This window comes from Oncorhynchus masou, unplaced genomic scaffold (assembly GCF_036934945.1).
Source record: "Oncorhynchus masou masou isolate Uvic2021 unplaced genomic scaffold, UVic_Omas_1.1 unplaced_scaffold_1814, whole genome shotgun sequence".
Classification (NCBI taxonomy): Eukaryota; Metazoa; Chordata; class Actinopteri; order Salmoniformes; family Salmonidae; genus Oncorhynchus; species Oncorhynchus masou.
In genome coordinates, this window is record NW_027008331.1 from 59,736 (window position 1) to 81,811 (window position 22,076).

At 46.5% G+C, this 22,076-nt stretch overlaps 1 long non-coding RNA gene across 1 annotated transcript in view; it reads right to left on the reverse strand.

The window, feature by feature from the left end:
• The window catches only part of LOC135532322 (uncharacterized), a 59,344-nt gene extending 40,749 nt beyond the window's left edge, over nucleotides 1-18,595 (reverse strand). The window contains exon 1 of the long non-coding RNA XR_010454335.1: nucleotides 18,308-18,595. This is a non-coding gene — a long non-coding RNA (uncharacterized LOC135532322). The remainder of the gene's footprint in view (nucleotides 1-18,307) is intronic.
• Nucleotides 18,596-22,076: the final 3,481 nt, after the last annotated feature.

The following is a 22,076-nucleotide window of genomic DNA, read 5'->3' on the forward strand; positions in this document are numbered from 1 at the left end:
GGGGCCTGACCCTCTGTTCTAGAGACTGACACATCATGTAGAGGAGGGCCTGACCCTCAGTTCTAGAGACTGACACATCATGTAGAGGGGGGCCTGACCCTCAGTTCTAGAGACTGACACATCATGTAGAGGGGGGCCTGACCCTCAGTGAGGTGGCGCACAATTGGCCCAGGGTTGTCTGGGTTAGGGGAGGGTTTGGCCCAGCGTCGTCTGGGTTAGGGGAGGGTTTGGCCCATGGTTGTTCTGGTTAGGGGAGGGTTTGGCCCAGCGTCGTCTGGGTTAGGGAGGGTTTGGCCCAGCGTCGTCTGGGTTAGGGGAGGGTTTGGCCCAGCGTCGTCTGGGTTAGGGGAGGGTTTGGCCCAGCGTCGTCTGGGTTAGGGGAGGGTTTGGCCCAGCGTCGTCTGGGTTAGGGGAGGGTTTGGCCCAGCGTCGTCTGGGTTAGAGGAGGGTTTGGCCCAGCGTCTTCTGGGTTAGGGGAGGGTTTGGCCCAGCGTCGTCTGGGTTAGGGGAGGGTTTGGCCGGCTGGGATGCTCTTGTCCCATCTCACTCTTGCGACTCCTGTGGCGGGCCGGGCGCCATGCACGTTGACACGGTTACCAGGTGTACCAGGCTGGCTTCCGGGTTAAGCAGGCATTGTTACCAGGTAGGAGAATAAACTGACATTACTAAGGATCGTTACCAGGTAGGAGAATAAACTGACATTACTAAGGGTCGTTACCAGGTAGGAGAATAAACTGACATTACTAAGGATCGTTACCAGGAGGAGAATAAACTGACATTACTAAGGGTCGTTACCAGGAGGAGAATAAACTGACATTACTAAGGACCGTTACCAGGTAGGAGAATAAACTGACATTACTAAGGGTCGTTACCAGGTAGGAGAATAAACTGACATTACTAAGGATCGTTACCAGGAGGAGAATAAACTGACATTACTAAGGATCGTTACCAGGTAGGAGAATAAACTGACATTACTAAGGATCGTTACCAGGTAGCAGAATAAACTGACATTACTAAGGATCGTTACCAGGAGGAGAATAAACTGACATTACTAAGGACCGTTACCAGGTAGGAGAATAAACTGACATTACTAAGGATTGTTACCAGGAGGAGAATAAGATGTTAAGTTATTGTCATGGACCGGCGGTTGCCTGGACTTGGTTCCAACAATTGCGTCATGAGACAACAAACCCGACAGAATAACAGGTCTACTGTAATGAATGATCGAACCTTAAAGCCATGGTTCACGACAGACTCTGCAAAACAACATGTTGAAGCAGGCTAACAGAAAGGTACTCACTGAGGAATCTACCTCACCTCAAGTAACCCAGGAAACGTAGGTCGATTCTAAAGTAGAAAGGAACGTTTCAGCAGAAACTCTGTCATGAAAATTACAGATCTACCTAATCTGTTTCTGGTTGCTGTTAAACAAGTAGAATAATGTCAGAATGCAATGTAAAGAAGCTGACAGACTTCTCTCTTTCCTGGTCATGGGAATGAGTGTATATTATGAATTTCCATTCCTGCCTATGTATCGCCAATATAATATAATGATATGTCATTTCACCTCTCAGCCTGAGACGGACCAGGTACCTCTTCTAGCCCTTTCCCCTCTCTACCTGAGACGGACCAGGTATCTCTTTTAGCCCTTTCACCTCTCAGCCTGAGACGGACCAGGTACCTCTTCTAGCCCTTTCCCCTCTCTGCCTGAGACGGACCAGGTACCTCTTTTAGCCCTTTCCCCTCTCTACCTGAGACGGACCAGGTACCTCTTCTAGCCCTTTCCCCTCTCTACCTGAGACGGACCAGGTACCTCTTTTAGCCCTTTCAACTCTCAGCCTGAGACGGACCAGGTACCTCTTCTAGCCCTTTCCCCTCTCTACCTGAGACGGACCAGGTACCTCTTTTAGCCCTTTCCCCTCTCTACCTGAGACGGACCAGGTACCTCTTCTAGCCCTTTCACCTCTCAGTCTGAGACGCACCAGGTATCTCTTTTAGCCCTTTCACCTCTCTACCTGAGACGGACCAGGTATCTCTTTTAGCCCTTTCACCTCTCTACCTGAGACGGACCAAGTACCTCTTTTAGCCCTTTCACCTCTCAGCCTGAGACGGACCAGGTACCTCTTTTAGCCCTTTCACCTCTCTACCTGAGACGGACCAGGTACCTCTTTTAGCCCTTTCATCTCTCTACCTGAGACGGACCAAGTACCTCTTTTAGCCCTTTCATCTCTCTACCTGAGACGGACCAAGTACCTCTTTTAGCCCTTTCCCCTCTCTACCTGAGACGGACCAGGTACCTCTTTTAGCCCTTTCATCTCTCAGCCTGAGAAGCTGCAGAGGTCTGAAACGCGTCCACCCTCCAGAGCGACACACACAGACACACACCTGGCGGCCGTCCATCTGACGGAAGGTCCAAGTGCCCAGCCATGTGTAAACACACACACGTCCAACAACCCTCCTCAGCGGGCACAAAGCTTCAGCACTCCAAGCAATGCCATGGCCTGCGTCCACCCTACTACAACTCACACTCACAGACTTCTAGCAGAGAAAACTTCTCCAGACAATGGTAGTGGTGCAGGTCTTTGCTAGGTCCTGCCCTGGCTTGTCAGGTCCTGCCCTGCCCTGTCTTGTCAGGTCCTGCCCTGTCTTGTCAGGTCCTGTCTTGTCAAGTCCTGCCCTGTCTTGTCAGGTCCTGTCTTGTCTTGTCAGGTCCTGTCTTGTCAGGTCCTGCCCTCTCTTGTCAGGTCCTGTCCTGGCTTGTCAGGTCCTGACCTGGCTTGTCAGGTCCTGCCCTGTCATGTCAGGTCCTGTCTTGTCTTATCAGGTCTTGCTCTGTCTTGTCAGGTCTTGCTCTGTCTTGTCAGGTCCTGTCCTGGCTTGTCAGGTCCTGTCCTGGCTTGTCAGGTCCTGTCTTGTCTTGTCAGGTCCTGCCCTGGCTTGTCAGGTCCTGTCCTGGCTTGTCAGGTCCTGTCCTGTCCTGTCTTGTCAGGTCCTGTCTTGTCGGGTCCTGTCTTGTCAGGTCCTGTCCTGCCCTGTCTTGTCAGGTCCTGTCTTGTCAGGTCCTGTCCTGTCCTGCCCTGTCTTGTCAGGTCCTGTCTTGTCAGGTCCTGTCCTGTCCTGCCCCGTCTTGTCAGGTCCTGTCCTGTCTTGTCAGGTCCTGTCTTGTCAGGTCCTGTCTTGTCTTGTCGGGTCCTGTCTTGCCTTGTCAGGTCCCGTCTTTGTCGGGTCCTGTCTTGTCGGGTCCTGTCTTGTCAGGTCCTGTCTTGTCAGGTCCTGTCCTGTTCTGTCTTGGCAGGTCCTGTCTTGTCTTGTCGGGTCCTGTCTTGTCTTGTCAGGTCCCGTCTTTGTCAGGTACTGTCTTGTCTTGTCGGGTTCTGTCTTGTCTTGTCGGGTCCTGTCCTGTCCTGTATTGTCAGGTCCTGTCTTGGCAGGTCCTGCCCTGGCTTGTCAGTCAGGATATCTCATAATGAGCCTCTGATTGGTCAGATTGTGTCTGTCAGTAATTCTTTATTTTGTAATTTGTAATGTTGTGCTGCATTATGGGAATGAGGACTCCCTCATTCTCATAAATAAAGGTGTAATTTATAATAATTATAATATATTGTGACAAATCTGGAACATATTCTATCAACTTTGAACAAGTAATCAGAAATTAGCCTAAACCCAAAATTAGATGCATGCTATTGCGTACACAAATCTTTTAGGAATCTATTCTTTGTAAATCACCATAACCTAACAGTCTGTCCCTTTCCAGGCCACATAAGAGACACCATATTGTTTCCTTCTTCCTCCAGACCTCTAGATCTGACCCTCTCCTTCATTGTGGAGCAGCTTTAAGGCCCACCCATTCCAAACCTGATTTTCCACAGGTTTATGCCAGTCTGCCGTCGGAGCGTACCGTACCCCCACTAAGTCTTAGACAATGTCCTTTTTCCTTCACCACGTATAGTCTATATCAGAGTCTCAAATAGCACCCTATTCCCTTTAGGTCCTGGTCAGAAGTAGTGCACTCTACAGGGAATAGGGCTCCATTTGGGAGGTTCTGGCCTGTTCAGTTCCCCAGAGACCCGCTGTGTGTTTGTGATTTCATGGGGCTTTTCCTCCAGCCTGTTAACCATCTGTACATTTAGTCACCTTTATTAGAAGACTGTGCAATAGCCACTTGAGCGCGTACGACCAAAAGCACCGAGAACATCGGTTGAGAAAACCGTTGTGTTATGTGGAGGGTAAATAAATTATCGGTCGACGGGCTCTGGGCTGAAGGACTTTTGGCAACTTCAAGAAGCGCAGCCATTTTAGGTAAATGTATATTCCACTGTGTTTATGGTTAACCCTGTTAGTTGGGTTTATGGTTAACCCTGATAGTTGGGCTTATGGTTAACCCTGTTAGTTGGGCTTATGGTTAACCCTGTTAGTTGGGCTTATGGTTAACCCTGTTAGTTGGGCTTATGGTTAACCCTGTTAGTTGGGCTTATGGTTAACCCTGTTAGTTGGGCTTATGGTTAACCCTGTTAGTTGGGCTTATGGTTAACCCTGTTAGTTGGGCTTATGGTTAACCCTGTTAGTTGGGCTTATGGTTAACCCTGTTAGTTGGGCTTATGGTTAACCCTGATAGTTGGGCTTATGGTTAACCCTGTTAGTTGGGCTTATGGTTAACCCTGTTAGTTGGGCTTATGGTTAACCCTGTTAGTTGGGTTTATGGTTAACACTGTTAGTTGGGCTTATGGGACAAACAGATGTGTCCGTTGTCAATACATACAATCAGCATTTGACTACAACAACTTGTGAACATCATACTTAATAACATCAATGTCTCAAAACGACAACTTCTCTCAGGGTCTCGTCTGTCTCCACTGCTGTGATGGTGGCTCTGGGTGCATCCCAAAGGGGACCCTATTCCCTATACAGTGCACTACTCTTGAAAGGGAATAGGTTGCCATTTGGCATGACTTTGAGAGTAGTGCACTATGTAGGGAATAGGGTGCCATTTGGCATGACTTTAAGAGTAGTGCACTATGTAGGGAATAGGGTGCCATTTGGCATGACTTTAAGAGTAGTGCACTATGTAGGGAATAGGTTGCCATTTGGCATGACTTTAAGAGTAGTGCACTATGTAGGGAATAGGGTGCCATTTGGCATGACTTTGAGAGTAGTGCACTATGTAGGGAATAGGGTGCCATTTGGCATGACTTTAAGAGTAGTGCACTATGTAGGGAATAGGGTGCCATTTGGCATGACTTTGAGAGTAGTGCACTATGTAGGGAATAGGGTGCCATTTGGCATGACTTTAAGAGTAGTGCACTATGTAGGGAATAGCGTGCCATTTGGCATGACTTTAAGAGTAGTGCACTATGTAGGGAATAGGGTGCCATTTGGCATGACTTTAAGAGTAGTGCACTATGTAGGGAATAGGGTGCCATTTGGCATGACTTTGAGAGTAGTGCACTATGTAGGGAATAGGTTCTATGAGTAATTCCACTGGAGATGTAGACGGCTTAAGTCATCATCACCGTCACACTGACTCACCCTGCCCTGATCAACACACACAATCTACACTACACCCTCTCAGGCTATTGTGTGAGAACACACACACACACACACACACACACACACACACACACACACACACACACACACACACACACACACACACACACACACACAGCCTCTAACCTGGATCAGCCATGTGAGTTGCTGCTTCATTGGGCTAGGCCGTTCGTCTGTGTGTGTGTGGTGTGTGTGGTATATGAGAGAGAGAGAGTAGTAGGAACATGTCATATCTCTGCAGAAAGCTGTGTGTTGTGTGTGTCTGTGTATAGGCCTTGTGCGTGTGCGTGTGTGTCCGTCCGTCCGTCCTGGTGAAAACCACAAGCCCCCGTTTCTCTGACACGTGACACCGAGTGGCCACCTCGTCTTTCCTCCTTACCTTCCTCCCTGTCCTCCCCTCCTGCACGTGTACACAGGTTTCCCGCTGCCAGGACTACGGGTCGGGCATATCCCGTTGGCACAGCAACCCAAACTATCCTGGCTATGATCTGTGGTGTGACCCAGGGCAGTAGTCAAAATGGCCCTTCATCTAAACCGCTGTCTTGTTGTGGGGGAAACCATTCCTTACACACACAGACACACACACACACACACACACACACACACACACACACACACACACACACACACACTTCGGCGACAAACACTCGGCAGGACCCTGTGGCCCTTTATGGCTGTGCAAGGAGGTGTGAACGCCAGACGAGACCCAACAGCCCCCTGAATCTCTGACCTGACTGTCCAGTTGGATGGATTTGGGCTAATGAAAAGGTGGTGGTGGAGTAACGTTGCTTTGAGTCACAAAGGGCACACTATTCCTACGTTGTGCACTACTTTTGACCAGGTCTCGTGGACTTAAAAGTAGTGCACTATGTAGGGAATATGGTGACATTTGGGAGACACATGTTGAGTGGGGTACTTGCTTGATTTTCGTTGTTAAACCCACAACAACAAGGACGATGAAATGGGGAAAAAATAAAAATAAATGCCTTTAAGTCGACATGAGGCGCTGCCTGCTGCCACATCACAACACGTTGTTGTCACATTTTCCGTTATCCTCTGCTGCCTTTAGAAAAAAAGAAGTGTTGTTTGTGTCGGGAGTGTCAAAAACACAGAGGGCAAGGGAAACGAGCAGCTGGAAAGATACAACGGAAACATCTTGGACTTGTGGCTGTCTGGCGCCCTCTTGTGTTGGCAGGAAGAAGCTGCTGAGCCTTGGAGTGGCACATGCCAAGGACCTACAGTGCATCCCAAATAGCACCCTGTCCCCTACATAGTGCACTACTTTTGACCAGGGTCCAGAGGGAATATGTATGGTAGGGTGCCATTTGGGACACACCCCGAGATGAAAGAACTTTCTAGAACTAATAGTCTGTATTAGTGTTGAATGGGAACTGATGAGGATCTTATGTTCCGGAAGGAAACAAGACAGACGTTTGTTGAGGAAAGGAAGACATCATGAAGCTCCCATCAATCAACGACCCAATGAAACAAATGTGCTTCGATTCCGTTACCTGTTTCACGGCCCATTTGCTTGTGCAAACACCGGAGGGAGAGAAAGACAGGGAGAGAGAGACAGAGTGGTAGAGAGAGTGATGGAGAGGGAGTGACAGAAAGGGAGAGAGAGAGAGAGTAAGAGAGTGGTAGCGAGAGCGAGAGAGAGAGAGAGAGTGGTAGAGAGAGTCTAATGAGAGAGAGAGAGAGAGAGAGAGAGAGAGAGAGAGAGAGACAGAAAGGGAGAGGTAGAGAGAGAGAGGGGTGGTAGAGAGAGCGAGAGAGGCTAATGAGAGAGAGAGAGAGAGAGAGAGAGAGAGAAAGGGAGAGGTAGAGTAAGTAAGATAGTGGTAGAGAGAGCGAGAGAGAGGCTAATGAGAGAGAGAGAGAGTGGTAGAGAGAGTAAGAGAGTGGTAGAGAGCGCGAGAGAGAGGTTAATGAGAGAGACAGAGACAGAGACAGAGAGAGAGAGAGAGAGAGAGAGAGAGAGAGAGAATCATTCCAGACTCAGGGACATGTACTAGTATGTGGCGTCCTAAACGCGTTCACAGTCAGAGCGTTCACAGTCAGGGCGTTCACATTCAGAGCGTTCACAGTCAGAGCGTTCACAGTCAGAGCGTTCACAGTCAGGGCGTTCACAGTCAGAGCGTTCACAGTCAGGGCGTTCACAGTCAGGGCGTTCACAGTCAGAGCGTTCACAGTCAGGGCGTTCACAGACTCAGGGACATGTACTAGTATGTGGCGACCTAAACGCGTTCACAGTCAGAGCGTTCACAGTCAGAGCGTTCACAGTCAGAGCGTTCACATTCAGAGCGTTCACAGTCAGGGCGTTCACAGTCAGGGCGTTCACAGTCAGCCCACTGACACCCCTATCAGATCACAGCAAAATCCCAGCTTACTTGAACAGAGCAATGTTAATGTACTAGTACATGTATTGGCCCTCGCTACATATTCGTTGCCAGACCCACTGGTTCCAGGTCATCTGTAAATCTATGCTAGGTAAAGCTCCGCCTTATCTCAGTTCACTGGTCACGATAACTACACCCACCCGTAGCGCACGTTCCAGCAGGTATATCTCACTGATCATCCCCAAAGCCAACACCTCATTTGGCCGCCTTTCCTTCCAGTTGTCTGCTGCCAGTGACTGGAACGAATTGCAAAAATCGCTGAAGTTGGAGACTTTTATTTCCCTCACCAACTTATCTATCTGAACAGTTAACCGATCACTGCAGCTGTACATAGCACCACAGGTAACTTCCACAAAGATGTGAACGATCTGAGAGACAAGGCAAGAAGGGCCTTCAAAGCCATCAAAAGGAACATAAAATTTGACATACCAAATAGGATCTGGCAAAAAATACTTAAAATTAGTCATAAAACTCATTGCCTTTATGGTTGTGAGATCAGGGGTCCGCTCACCAACCAAGAATTCACAAAATGGGACAAACACCAAATTGAGACTCTACATGCAGAATTCTGCAAAAACATCCTCAGTGTACAACGGAAAAACCTCAATAATGCACGCAGAGAAGAACTAGGACTATTCCAGCTAATTAACAAAATCCAGAAAAGAGCTGTTAAATTCTACAACCACCTAAACATAAGTGATTACCAAATCTTCCATAACAAAGCCGTCACCTACAGAGAGATGAACCTGGAAGAGCCTGGAACCTAGAAGAGTCCCCTCTGAGTCCCCTCTGCCAGCTGGTACAGGGACTCTACTCACAACCAAATCATCAGTAAACAAAAAGATGATTCTTTCCAATTATGTCAAGTAATTAACAAAAAACAGCGGGAACTGGAATGTTATTTGGCCCTAAACATAGACAACACAGTGGCCGAATACCTGACCACCGTGACTGAGCCAAATTGAAGGAAAACTTTAACTATGTACAGACTCAGTGAGCATAGACTTGCTATTGAGAGAGCCGCCATCGGCAGACTTGGCTCTCAAGAGAAGATCGGCTATGTGCTCACTGCCCACAAAACTGAGCTGCACTTCCTAACCTCCTGCCCAACGTATGACCATATTAGAGAGACATATTTCCCTCAGATTACACAGATCCAATCTTGATAAACTCCCATATCTACTGGGTGAAATACCACAGTGTGACATCACAGCAGCAAGATGTGTGACCTGTTGACACAAGAAAAGGTCAACCAGTGAAGAACAAACACCATTGTAAATACAACCTATATGTATCTGTTTATTTTAACTTTCATGCTTCAACTATTTACACATTAGTCCACTTACTTCGGCAAGGTAAACATATGTTTCCCACGACAACCATTGAATTGAATTGTGTGAAAGAGACAGAGTGACAGAAAGAAAGAGAGGTGAAGAGAGGTGGAGAGACGAAGAAAGAAAGAAAGAAAGAAAGAAAGAAAGAAAGAAAGAAAGAAAGAAAGAAAGAAAGAGAAGGATAGAGGGGGGAGGTTGCTAGGGGGAACACACTTCTGAAGTGAAAATGAGGTGTGTGTTATTATTATTCAGTATGAATTGGCCTGTACCTCTGCCAAGAGCCTGCGTGTGTGCGTGTGTGTGTGTGTGTGTGTGTGTACGTGTGTATGTGTGCATGTGTGCGGAGACCGGCAGCTTCTCTAACAGAATGCCTGGGGTTGTCTTCTTGATTTATTTTTTGCATCCCAAATGGCACCATAAAGTGCACTACTTTTGACTAGGGTGCTATTTGGAACATACTCTCAGTTTCCTGTAGCTCTAGGGTTTAGGGAATAGGGAATAGGGTGTCACTCTGGACATACCCTCAGTCTCCTGCAGATCTGGGATGCAGTCTAAGTGAGTGTTTGGTGCAAACTGACACTTGGCACCAAGTTGATTCAAACCTGCTTGGGTTTTGAGTTAATGAGCGAGCAGAGGACACACTTAGAACCCTGCAGACATGTCTTAAATGCACCACGGAACAATCACAACAGCTCAAAGGGAACTGAAGCCTACTTCTGGTTAAAAGCCATTTAGGTGTGATCAACTCAGCAATGTGCAGGGGTTACTTCAGTTAAGAGTAGGCCTCTTGCATACAGACGAGTTAGGGTGAGGTACGGATCTTGGCTACCGCAAATTATAGGGAAAATGCATTCAAGCTTTCACAGACTATGCTGTTCTCAGCTAAGGGAAGCCTGATGAAGACCATTTATAGTCTAAAAACAGTCATTTTCCTCATTCAGCCACGGGACGATTCTTTCTTGAGCAGATGGTCAGGGAGCCGGAACATTATTACAAATAATTAGTGGACTGCAAACTGACCGGCAGAACAACTTGGAACAGATTTCCAAATGTTTAAATCACCTGGGAGTGGACTTGTGTTTTTAGTCTTTTATGTTCAACAAATAGAACCGCCAGTGGGGGACCCTATACTAGGCTACAAATATAGTCTAACAAACAATCTCACAGACTCCAAAACTATCTCGACACAGAATGTTCTCAGCTTAGGGAAACCTGGTGAAGACAGTTGTGAATGCCACACTATTTTAGAAAATAGATTATTCATGACTTTTCCTCATGCTGTGTACTCAGACTAGGCTGTAAATACACCATACATAGCCAGCAGGCCTGGGCAACTCCAGTCCTCAGGGGCCTGATTGGTGTCACCGTTTTGCCCCAGTCCCAGCTAACACACCTGACTCCAATAATCAATTAATCATGATCTTCAGTTTAGAATGTAATTAGTTTAAATCAGATCTGTTTACTAGGATGGAGGGAAAGTGTGACACCCAATCAGGCCCGGAGGACTGGAGTTACCCAGCCCTGCAGGCCAAACCCAGCAACAAGCAAGCACAACAACACAGTCCAACACTGACATCTACTGTTCTCATGAGGTTACTGCATTTGTCTACCAGTCAATAATAGGGGACACATAGATAACCTAATCTATACCAAACAATTGAGCCACTGTCTGTCACTGTCTGCACTGCATTAGTGGATCAAATAGTGCCTGGTCCAGGGCCTGTATTTAAAAAGCTTCAAGTCCGAGTGCTGATCTAGGATCAGGTCCCACCCCCTGGCTGTCCATAGTCTTATTCATTATGATCTAAAAGAAAACAGATCCTAGATCACCTCTTCGTGGATACAGGCTCTGATCCTGGTCCTCTTCCTAGGTCATCTTCCATCTAATACCTCATCCAATTCAAGAGAATGTGACGACGGAATGCGTTACATTGTTGAGATTAGAGGTCGACCGATTATGATTTTTCAACGCCGATACCGATTATTGGAGGACCAAAAAAGCAGATACCGATTAATCGGACGATTTAAAAAAAAATGTATTTGTAATAATGACAATTACAACCAATACTGAATGAACACTTATTTTAACTTAATATAATACATCAATAAAATCAATTTAGCCTCAAGTAAATAATGAAACATGTTTAATTTGGTTTAAATAATGCAAAAACAAAGTGTTGGAGAAGAACGTAAAAGTGCAATATGTGCCATGTAAGAAAGCTAACGTTTAAGTTCCTTGCTCAGAACATGAGAACATATGAACACTGGTGGTTCCTTTTAACATGAGTCTTCAATATTCCCAGGTAAGAAGTTTTAGGTTGTAGTTATTATAGGAATTATTGGACTATTTCCCTCTACAGTGCCTTGCGAAAGTATTCGGCCCCCTTGAACTTTACACCAGCCTCATCTCGGGAGTTGATAGGCTTGAAGTCATAAACAGCGCAATGCTTGACGCACAACGAAGAGCTGTTGGCAAAACGCACTAAAGTGCTGTTTGAATGAATGTTTACGCGCCTACTTCTGCCTACCACCGCTCAGTCAGATATTTTGATACTTTTATGCTCAGTCAGATTATATGCAACGCAGGACACGCTAGATAATATCTAGTAATATCATCAACCATGTGTAGTTAACTAGTGATTATGATTGATTGTTTTTTATAAGATAAATTTAATGCTAGCCAGCAACTTACCTTGGATTACTGCATTCGTGTAACAGGCAGGCTCCTTGTGGAGTGCAACGAGAGAGAGGCAGGTCGTTATTGGGTTGGACGAGTTAACTGTAAGGTTGCAAGATTGGAGCCCCGAGCTGACAAGGTGAAAATCTGTTGTTCTGCCCCTGAACGAGGCAGTTAACCCACCGTTCCTAAGGCCGTCATTGAAAATAAGAATGTGTTCTTAACTGACTTGCCTAGTAAAATAAAGGTATAAAATAATAATAATAATAATAAATAAAAAAATCGTCGCCCAAAATACAGATTCCCGATCGTTATGAAAACTTGAAATCGGACCTAATTAATCAGCCATTCCGATTAATCGGTCGACCTCTAGTTGAGATGCAGATCAGTAATAATGATGTCTACGATGTCTGGCAGGACAGCGATGGTGATATAAATCAGATCAGTGATAATGCTAATGATGTCTACGATGTCTGTCAGGACAGCGATGGTAATATAAATCAGATCAGTGATAATGCTGATAATGTCTACGATGTCTGTCAGGACAGCGATGGTAATATAAATCAAATCAGTGATAATGCTGGTGATGTCTACGATGTCTGTCAGGACAGCGATGGTGATATAAATCAGCCATGGGGGATGTAGATAGTTTTTCGAATGAGTCTCAAAATGGCACCCTATGGGTCCTGATCAAAAGTAGTCCACTATATAGGGCCCTGGTCAAAAGTAGTGCACTATATAGGGAATAGGGTGCCATTTGGGATGCAGCCGTGGTGTGTGTGGAAGACTGGTTGCGCTGCTATCGGGACGGTTTATGGAACGCTAGGCTATCTGGGCTGAGAGGGAGATAAGACTGGTAGCTATAGTCTGCCCTCTGTCATGTAGAAAATCTCACAGTGTGAAATAGATCACAATCGATGATTATGATTGACTGTTTTTTTAAAATTCTTATAACACATGCTGTAAATATCCTCACAGCGTGAACATTATTACGGGTCAGCTGCTCCCACATCTGCTTATCAGAGTTTCTTAGGTGGATAACGTCAGTGCCTGGTTGAAACTGACACTGTAAACAGGAATAGATAAGTAATGATGACTTGTTATATATATTATAGATTGTTTTGTGCTTCTGTCCGGGCTGGCTAAATAGTAGAGAAGGTACTGTGGAGGATGCTAGCTATCTTGACTGTAGGGTCACTGTGCCCTACTCCTACCTTCCCACCCCATTTTCACGCTCTCCTCCTCATCTTCACACTCTCCTTCTCAAACTGAACAGAGCGTAGGCTATAGGCTAGTAGTTGACCTCTGGTCCTCATCTTCACACTCTCCTTCTCAAACTGAACAGAGCGTAGGCTATAGGCTAGTAGTTGACCTCTGGTCCTCCTCATCTTCACACTCTCCTTCTCAAACTGAACAGAGCGTAGGCTATAGGCTAGTAGTTGACCTCTGGTCCTCATCTTCACACTCTCCTTCTCAAACTGAACAGAGCGTAGGCTATAGGCTAGTAGTTGACCTCTGGTCCTCCTCATCTTCACACTCTCCTTCTCAAACTGAACAGAGCGTAGGCTATAGGCTAGTAGTTGACCTCTGGTCCTCCTCATCTTCACACTCTCCTTCTCAAACTGAACAGAGCGTAGGCTATAGGCTAGTAGTTGACCTCTGGTCCTCCTCATCTTCACACTCTCCTTCTCAAACTGAACAGAGCGTAGGCTATAGGCTAGTAGTTGACCTCTGGTCCTCCTCATCTTCACACTCTCCTTCTCAAACTGAACAGAGCGTAGGCTATAGGCTAGTAGTTGACCTCTGGTCCTCCTCATCTTCACACTCTCCTTCTCAAACTGAACAGAGCGTAGGCTATAGGCTAGTAGTTGACCTCTGGTCCTCCTCATCTTCACACTCTCCTTCTCAAACTGAACAGAACGTAGGCTATAGGCTAGTAGTTGACCTCTGGTCCTCCTCATCTTCACACTCTCCTTCTCATCTTCACACTCTCCTCCTCATCTTCACACTCTCCTTCTCATCTTCACACTCTCCTCCTCATCTTCACTCTCTCCTCCTCATCTTCACACTCTCCTTCTCAAACTGAACAGAGCGTAGGCTATAGGCTAGTAGTTGACCTCTGGTCCTCCTCATCTTCACACTCTCCTTCTCAAACTGAACAGAACGTAGGCTATAGGCTAGTAGTTGACCTCTGGTCCTCCTCATCTTCACACTCTCCTTCTCATCTTCACACTCTCCTCCTCATCTTCACACTCTCCTTCTCATCTTCACACTCTCCTCCTCATCTTCACTCTCTCCTCCTCATCTTCACACTCTCCTTCTCAAACTGAACAGAGCGTAGGCTATAGGCTAGTAGTTGACCTCTGGTCCTCCTCATCTTCACACTCTCCTTCTCAAACTGAACAGAACGTAGGCTATAGGCTAGTAGTTGACCTCTGGTCCTCCTCATCTTCACACTCTCCTTCTCATCTTCACACTCTCCTGCTCAAACTGAACAGAGCGTAGGCTATAGGCTAGTAGTTGACCTCTGGTCCTCCTCATCTTCACACTCTCCTTCTCAAACTGAACAGAGCGTAGGCTATAGGCTAGTAGTTGACCTCTGGTCCTCCTCATCTTCACACTCTCCTTCTCATCTTCACACTCTCCTGCTCAAACTGAACAGAGCGTAGGCTATAGGCTAGTAGTTGACCTCTGGTCCTCCTCATCTTCACACTCTCCTTCTCAAACTGAACAGAGCGTAGGCTATAGGCTAGTAGTTGACCTCTGGTCCTCCTCATCTTCACACTCTCCTTCTCATCTTCACACTCTCCTGCTCAAACTGAACAGAGCGTAGGCTATAGGCTAGTAGTTGACCTCTGGTCCTCCTCATCTTCACACTCTCCTTCTCATCTTCACACTCTCCTCCTCATCTTCACACTCTCCTTCTCATCTTCACACTCTCCTCATCTTCACTCTCTCCTCCTCATCTTCACACTCTCCTTCTCAAACTGAACAGAGCGTAGGCTATAGGCTAGTAGTTGACCTCTGGTCCTCCTCATCTTCACACTCTCCTTCTCAAACTGAACAGAGCGTAGGCTATAGGCTAGTAGTTGACCTCTGGTCCTCCTCATCTTCACACTCTCCTTCTCATCTTCACACTCTCCTGCTCAAACTGAACAGAGCGTAGGCTATAGGCTAGTAGTTGACCTCTGGTCCTCCTCATCTTCACACTCTCCTTCTCATCTTCACACTCTCCTCCTCATCTTCACACTCTCCTTCTCATCTTCACACTCTCCTCCTCATCTTCACTCTCTCCTCCTCATCTTCACACTCTCCTTCTCAAACTGAACAGAGCGTAGGCTATAGGCTAGTAGTTGACCTCTGGTCCTCCTCATCTTCACACTCTCCTTCTCAAACTGAACAGAGCGTAGGCTATAGGCTAGTAGTTGACCTCTGGTCCTCCTCATCTTCACACTCTCCTTCTCAAACTGAACAGAGCATAGGCTATAGGCTTGTAGTTGCACATTTTTTGGGACACTAATCAAAGATTATTTGCGGAAAAACCTTTCCCTCTCCTCCTGAACTGCCACCGTAGCCCTACACGGCCTGGGTAGGCAGCACACGGAAGAACCTTTATCAGCAAGAGCAGAACAGGCCGGGGCTCAGGGTTGGAATATCCTTTGCAGTGTGTAATGCAGCCTAGTTTTATTCACACCATCCCAGCAGCTATCTTGGAAATATAACTTTGCTCTGTGCTTCACTGAGCATGAACTTCATAGCCTAGTGTGGGCTCTGGATCATTTGATTTGAGACCACACTAAATAGCCTATAGGTGTAATTGATATAGCACGCCCGCAGAGAACCAGAGATGAGGGGCGGCATCGGGAACACATTCATATATAGTCTAATAAGCAACTCGTTAAAAACACTGAGACATATTGACGTTTCATTAATTACATGACCCTTCCCCTTTCCCTCCACTCTGTACATTTCAATCTGTCCCTTAATCCACAGTTGATACAGTCCCAAAATGTGCATGGCAGCAGTCAACTTATCTAAATATTAGACATTCAAGAAGCAAAGTGTCACCGGCCTTGTCGGGGAGAATGTTTGCATTCCCTAACCTTTTCCTATTAACCTAATTCTCCTAACCTGCTGCGCTAATTCTCCTAACCTGCTGCGTTAATTCTCCTAACCTGCTGCGTTAATTCTCCTAACCTGCTGCGTTAATTCTCCTAACCTGCTGCGTTAATTTTCCTAACCTGCTGCGCTAATTCTCCTAACCTGCTGCGTTAATTCTCCTAACCTGCTGCGTTAATTCTCCTAACCTGCTACGTTAATTCTCCTAACCTGCTGCGTTAATTCTCCTAACCTGCTACGTTAATTCTCCTAACCTGCTGCGTTAATTCTCCTACATTTACATTTAAGTCATTTAGCAGACGCTCTTATCCAGAGCGACTTACAAATTGGTGCTGCGCTAATTCTCCTAACCTGCTGCGCTAATTATCCTAACCTGCTGCGTTAATACTCCTAACCTGCTACGTTAATTCTCCTAACCTGCTGCGTTAATTCCCCCTAACCTGCTGCGTTAATTCTCCTAACCTGCTGCGTTAATTCTCCTAACCTGCTGCGTTAATTCTCCTAACCTGCTGCGTTAATTCTCCTAACCTGCTGCGTTAATTCCCCTAACCTGCTGCGTTAATTCTCCTAACCTGCTGCGTTAATTCTCCTAACCTGCTGCGTTAATTCTCCTAACCTGCTGCGTTAATTCTCCTAACCTGCTACGTTAATTCTCCTAACCTGCTGCGTTAATTCTCCTAACCTGCTGCGTTAATTCTCCTAACCTGCTGCGTTAATTCTCCTAACCTGCTGCGCTAATTATCCTAACCTGCTGCGTTAATTCTCCTAACCTGCTGCGTTAATTCTCCTAACCTGCTACGTTAATTCTCCTAACCTGCTACTTTAATTCTCCTAACCTGCTGCGTTAATTCTCCTAACCTGCTGCGTTAATTCTCCTAACCTGCTATGTTAATTCTCCTAACCTGCTGCGTTAATTCTCCTAACCTGCTGCGTTAATTCTCCTAACCTGCTGCGTTAATTCTCCTAACCTGCTGCGTTAATTCTCCTAACCTGCTGCGTTAATTCTCCTAACCTGCTACGTTAATTCTCCTAACCTGCTACGTTAATTCTCCTAACCTGCTGCGTTAATTCTCCTAAACTGCTGTGTAAAGTCACTTCTGCATGTAGAGGCGCAGAAGACTAAGGTTGTAACCTACAACTCTGGTCCCTTTGTCCAACTGATGTAATGACCCTGTAATGAGGGTACTATAATATTCATCACTAGGATCGGCTGACAGAGACTGAGATACTATCTGTGCACCACACACACACACACACACACACACACACAGTACTATACAGGGGTCCTCTCAGTCTCCATACAATCAAAACAAAATGGTGAAATGGAAAGACACAGGAAGGATCCAAGTGAAGGCATACATCAAGATGTTTGAATGTATTCTTGTTGCGTTCTTAACCCAACACCTAGCGACCTCGTCAAGACATTTGAACCTCTTTGCGTAACGGTTAAGGTGTTGGCTTGACAGTCTCTGGACCCGTGTTCGAGATCTGGTCAGGATTACCCCCAGAATTCCCTACATTGGTGTCAGAAGTGGGATAGCCATCGGAGAGGCATGTACATGTGAGGGGCATGGTACAGAGAAGCGTGGGATCACGCTTTCCCAAAGGAAGGGGTTAATGTACAATGTAGCGACCTTAACCCAACACCAACCTAGTCAAGAGGTTCACCTCTTTGCGTAATGGTTGAGGTGTTGGCTTGACAGTCATTGGACACAGGTTCAAGTCCCGGTCGGCGCTACCTACCAAATTCGCTACATTATCAATAAAAGGCTATTCCAATGAATTCAACAATCTCCATGATACGTTTTGGTGAAGACATTAAATTGTAGGAGCAGGAATAGTGAAACCAAAGATACTTCCCCTTTCATCTGTGGTGACCTTATCCTAATACTCCCGGCCAATTCAATTCCATCATTAGTTTGGTTTAATCCACTCTTTCATAATATTGACTTTGTGGAGTGTGGTGGATGGGCAACATTCTCTCTCTCACTCACACACCTTCCAGCTGTCAAAAGCCAACTCAATTTAAACCACAAAAAAATGCAAAATGCTGTTTAGGCTACTCACTAACCTCAATCAGCTCTCTTGAATCTGTTTTTTAGGCTAAAACAAACCAACTATTCGCTTTCGATTATGCTAAAACGTGCATGCAAACTGTATGCAAATGCAGCTATATACACAATGCCACTGTTGTCTCAAAGGTTTATTGATATATGCATGCATCAACTTACACTGTGATGATGCTGAAGATTCGATGTTCCCCTGATATGAAATCACAACATGAAGACTGAAGTTCTGGCTAGACAGCTAAACACTAGCTAACAACAGCAACTTGTTTTCTAGATATCTGTAACTACAAATTCAGTACGCTATGGACTGCTTGTGAAGCAGACATATTTCCAGGCTATAAGGAATTCCCGACGTGTTTTATATAAAGAAAAATGAAACAAATCTTCACAAACGAACATCCAAGCCCGCTTAGCCAGCTTGCTAGAAAGAAACCGCTAGCTGTATGTGTTTTGGGGCGGAAAGGAGATTTCAGTGCCGTCTCTAGGCAACCACAAGCTTCACCCTCAACTTTTCAGCTGAGCACAGCTGCTTAGCTTGTAAGCAACGACGCTAGCTATCTGGTTCCGTGTACCAAGAGAAAGTCATCTACACATTAGTATTTTGGCCTTTTCCCCATAATTTGGCTTGTTTGTTACAACAATTTTGGAACATTTTTATAATAATGCATTTATTTTCAGCTAAACTGGCCACGTGAAATCTAGATGTCTGTTCTCGCGACACTCGGGAAGGAACGCTGGCCTCCTTCTTCTTCTTCTTCTTCTTCTTCTATGAGGTTTAACGGCAGTTGGTATCCAATTTGTTGCATTACCGCCACCTACTAGACTGGAGTACTCCCTTATACTTTGCTTGAAAAATAAAAATGCACTAAATAAATATCCTATCATCTAACACTACACTCACTCATTTTAAAATGATATAAAATAAATTAACACCACCCTACTCCACTAATTGCATGTATTTATTCCTACCTCATGCCATCATCCTGAAAGGATGGGACAACACCACTTAGCACACCCTGTAACTCTTCCGGTCTTGCACACCCAAATACCTCTCTACAGCTGCCACCACAACCTCCATTTTCTACGACTTCTGTTCCATCCCTGCAGTACAGTTGATAACCATTACTATAAATGCTAAAAATCCAATCTCAATCTGAAACTTATATCACGTTTTGTCCTGTCCCTCTGTACTGGTATACCTCTACTACTCTCCCCACTCCTCCCCTTAATCCATCTTCCTCTACTGTCTTCACTGCCTCAGCATATGACAACTTCTGCACTACTCTAACCCTGGAAACCCCACCTGCCTCTCTCTCGCACGGGACATTTCTGATCCCCAGCCCCATGGGCACCCGACAATTAACACATTCCACTACTTTCCCCAATACTACACATTCCTTTGTCTCATGCCCTTCTGCACATTTCACACACCTTGGACCCTCCCTCCTACACACTGCTGCCACATGCCCATAAGCTTGACACCTGTAACAATGTAATGTACTCGGTACAAACAATCGTACAGGATAACTTATATATCCTAACTTCCCATTGTCGGGCAAAGACTCAACATCAAAACTCAAAAGAACAGACAATGACTCTTCTGTTTCTCCACTCGTCACCTTGTCTGCGTCACATCAAATGGCGAGCATCACAAACACCGGGAATATTTCCCCTCAGCTGGTCAACTTTTATATGTACTGCTTCCCCAGTTATCCCTCCTTTCATTGGTGCCCTTTTCTTGAGAACAAAACAATTCACTTTTCTTGCTTCCCATTCATTTGATTCCGATTCTCCCTCTGACCAACAGAAACACAAACAATTATCACTCGACTCTTCTGGTTACCCTCACCGATTCCACATGACCCAACCCTTTTTCACCCACCGTGGAACCACAAATGGATCAGCCAAAAGGCAAGAGTCCACTTTTTCCATAAACTCCACTTCTACTGTCACAGACTCATCTTTCTCCTGATCCTTGGTGCATAGCTCGGTCCACGATAACTTCACCACACTTACCACCTCCAATACTTCACCCTCGTTCATTTCAATTTCTTGTCCTGTCTTCAGCTCCCTCTGCTTACACTTTCTACCATTCTTCTTTAACAAACCATCTCCTTTTCCCACCATTTTTATCCGACTCAAACTCACCTCACCTCTTCATCCCTCCCAGACCTCCTCTCACCCTCTTCTTCCCTCCCAGACCTCCTCTCACCCTCTTCTTCCCTCCCAGACCTCCTCTCACCCTGTTCTTCCCTCCCAGACCTCCTCTCACCCTCTTCTTCCCTCCCAGACCTCCTCTCCCTCTCTTCTTCCCTCCCAGACCTCCTCTCCCTCTCTTCTTCCCCCTCCCAGACTTCCTCTCACCCTCTTCTTCCCTCCCAGACCTCCTCTCACCCTGTTCTTCCCTCCCAGACCTCCTCTCCCTCTCTTCTTCCCTCCCAGACCTCCTCTCCCTCTCTTCTTCCCTCCCAGACCTCCTCTCACCCTCTTCTTCCCTCTCAGACCTCCTCTCACCCTCTTCTTCCCTCCCAGACCTCCTCTCCCTCTCTTCTTCCCTCCCATACCTCCTCTCACCCTCTTCTTCCCTCCCATACCTCCTCTCACCCTCTTCTTCCCTCCCAGACCTCCTCTCACCCTGTTCTTCCCTCCCAGACCTCCTCTCCCTCTCTTCTTCCCTCCCAGACCTCCTCTCACCCTCTTCTTCCCTCCCAGACCTCCTCTCACCCTCTTCTTCCCTCCCAGACCTCCTCTCCCTCTCTTCTTCCCTCCCAGACCTCCTCTCACCCTCTTCTTCCCTCCCAGACCTCCTCTCACCCTCTTCTTCCCTCCCAGACCTCCTCTCCCTCTCTTCTTCCCTCCCAGACCTCCTCTCACCCTCTTCTTCCCTCCCAGACCTCCTCTCACCCTCTTCTTCCCTCCCTCAGACCTCCTCTCACCCTCTTCTTCCCTCCCAGACCTCCACTCACACTCTTCTTCCCTCCCAGACCTCCTCTCACCCTCTTCTTCCCTCCCAGACCTCCTCTCCCTCTCTTCTTCCCTCCCAGACCTCCTCTCCCTCTCTTCTTCCCTCCCAGACCTCCTCTCCCTCTCTTCTTCCCTCCCAGACCTCCTCTCACCCTCTTCTTCCCTCCCAGACCTCCTCTCCCTCTCTTCTTCCCTCCCAGACCTCCTCTCACCCTCTTCTTCCCTCCCAGACCTCCTCTCACACTCTTCTTCCCTCCCAGACCCCTCTCCCTCTCTTTTTCTCTCCTTTCCTCCTCCATTTTCCAAGTATTCATCTCCTTATGATAATACTGCACTACTCCTGACAACCAGCTTGTTCTTGCTTCCTCTAGGGACTCCACTTCCGCCGAAGCATCCTCCCTCCTCCCTCCACCATCCTCCCTCCTCCCTCCACCCTCCTCCCTGATACCGTTTTCATTTTCGTCCTGAACTCTGGCCAGTGTTGCCAACTGTTTTTCAAGGACAGCAGCTGCTGTTCTTCTTCGTCTTCTGCTTCTTCTTCAGAGTTTAAGGTCGGTTGGCATCCAATATGTTGCATTACCGCCCCCAACTGGCCTATTATATGAATTCATTATACTTTGTATCTTCTCCTGCACCATGCCAGCGGCCTGTGAAGACAGGACACCAACACCCAACATACCCTATTACTCTTCTGAAGTCAAATAACAGTAGCTATTGGTTCTTCTTCTTCTTCAAGGTTTTATGGCAGACTAACCCTATTGAAATATTGCCGCCATCTACGGAACAGGGTATTTTTTTAAAGTATTCCATTACGGGAAGGGGGAGACCTGACATCATACAAAATACAAACAAAATATTTCAAAAACATAACACTCTATCAGTCACAGTTCAAATCCCATCCCTAAACAGGATCAGGTGCCTGTGAGGACAGAGCATTCATCAACAGGTTTCCTTGTAATGCCGCTGC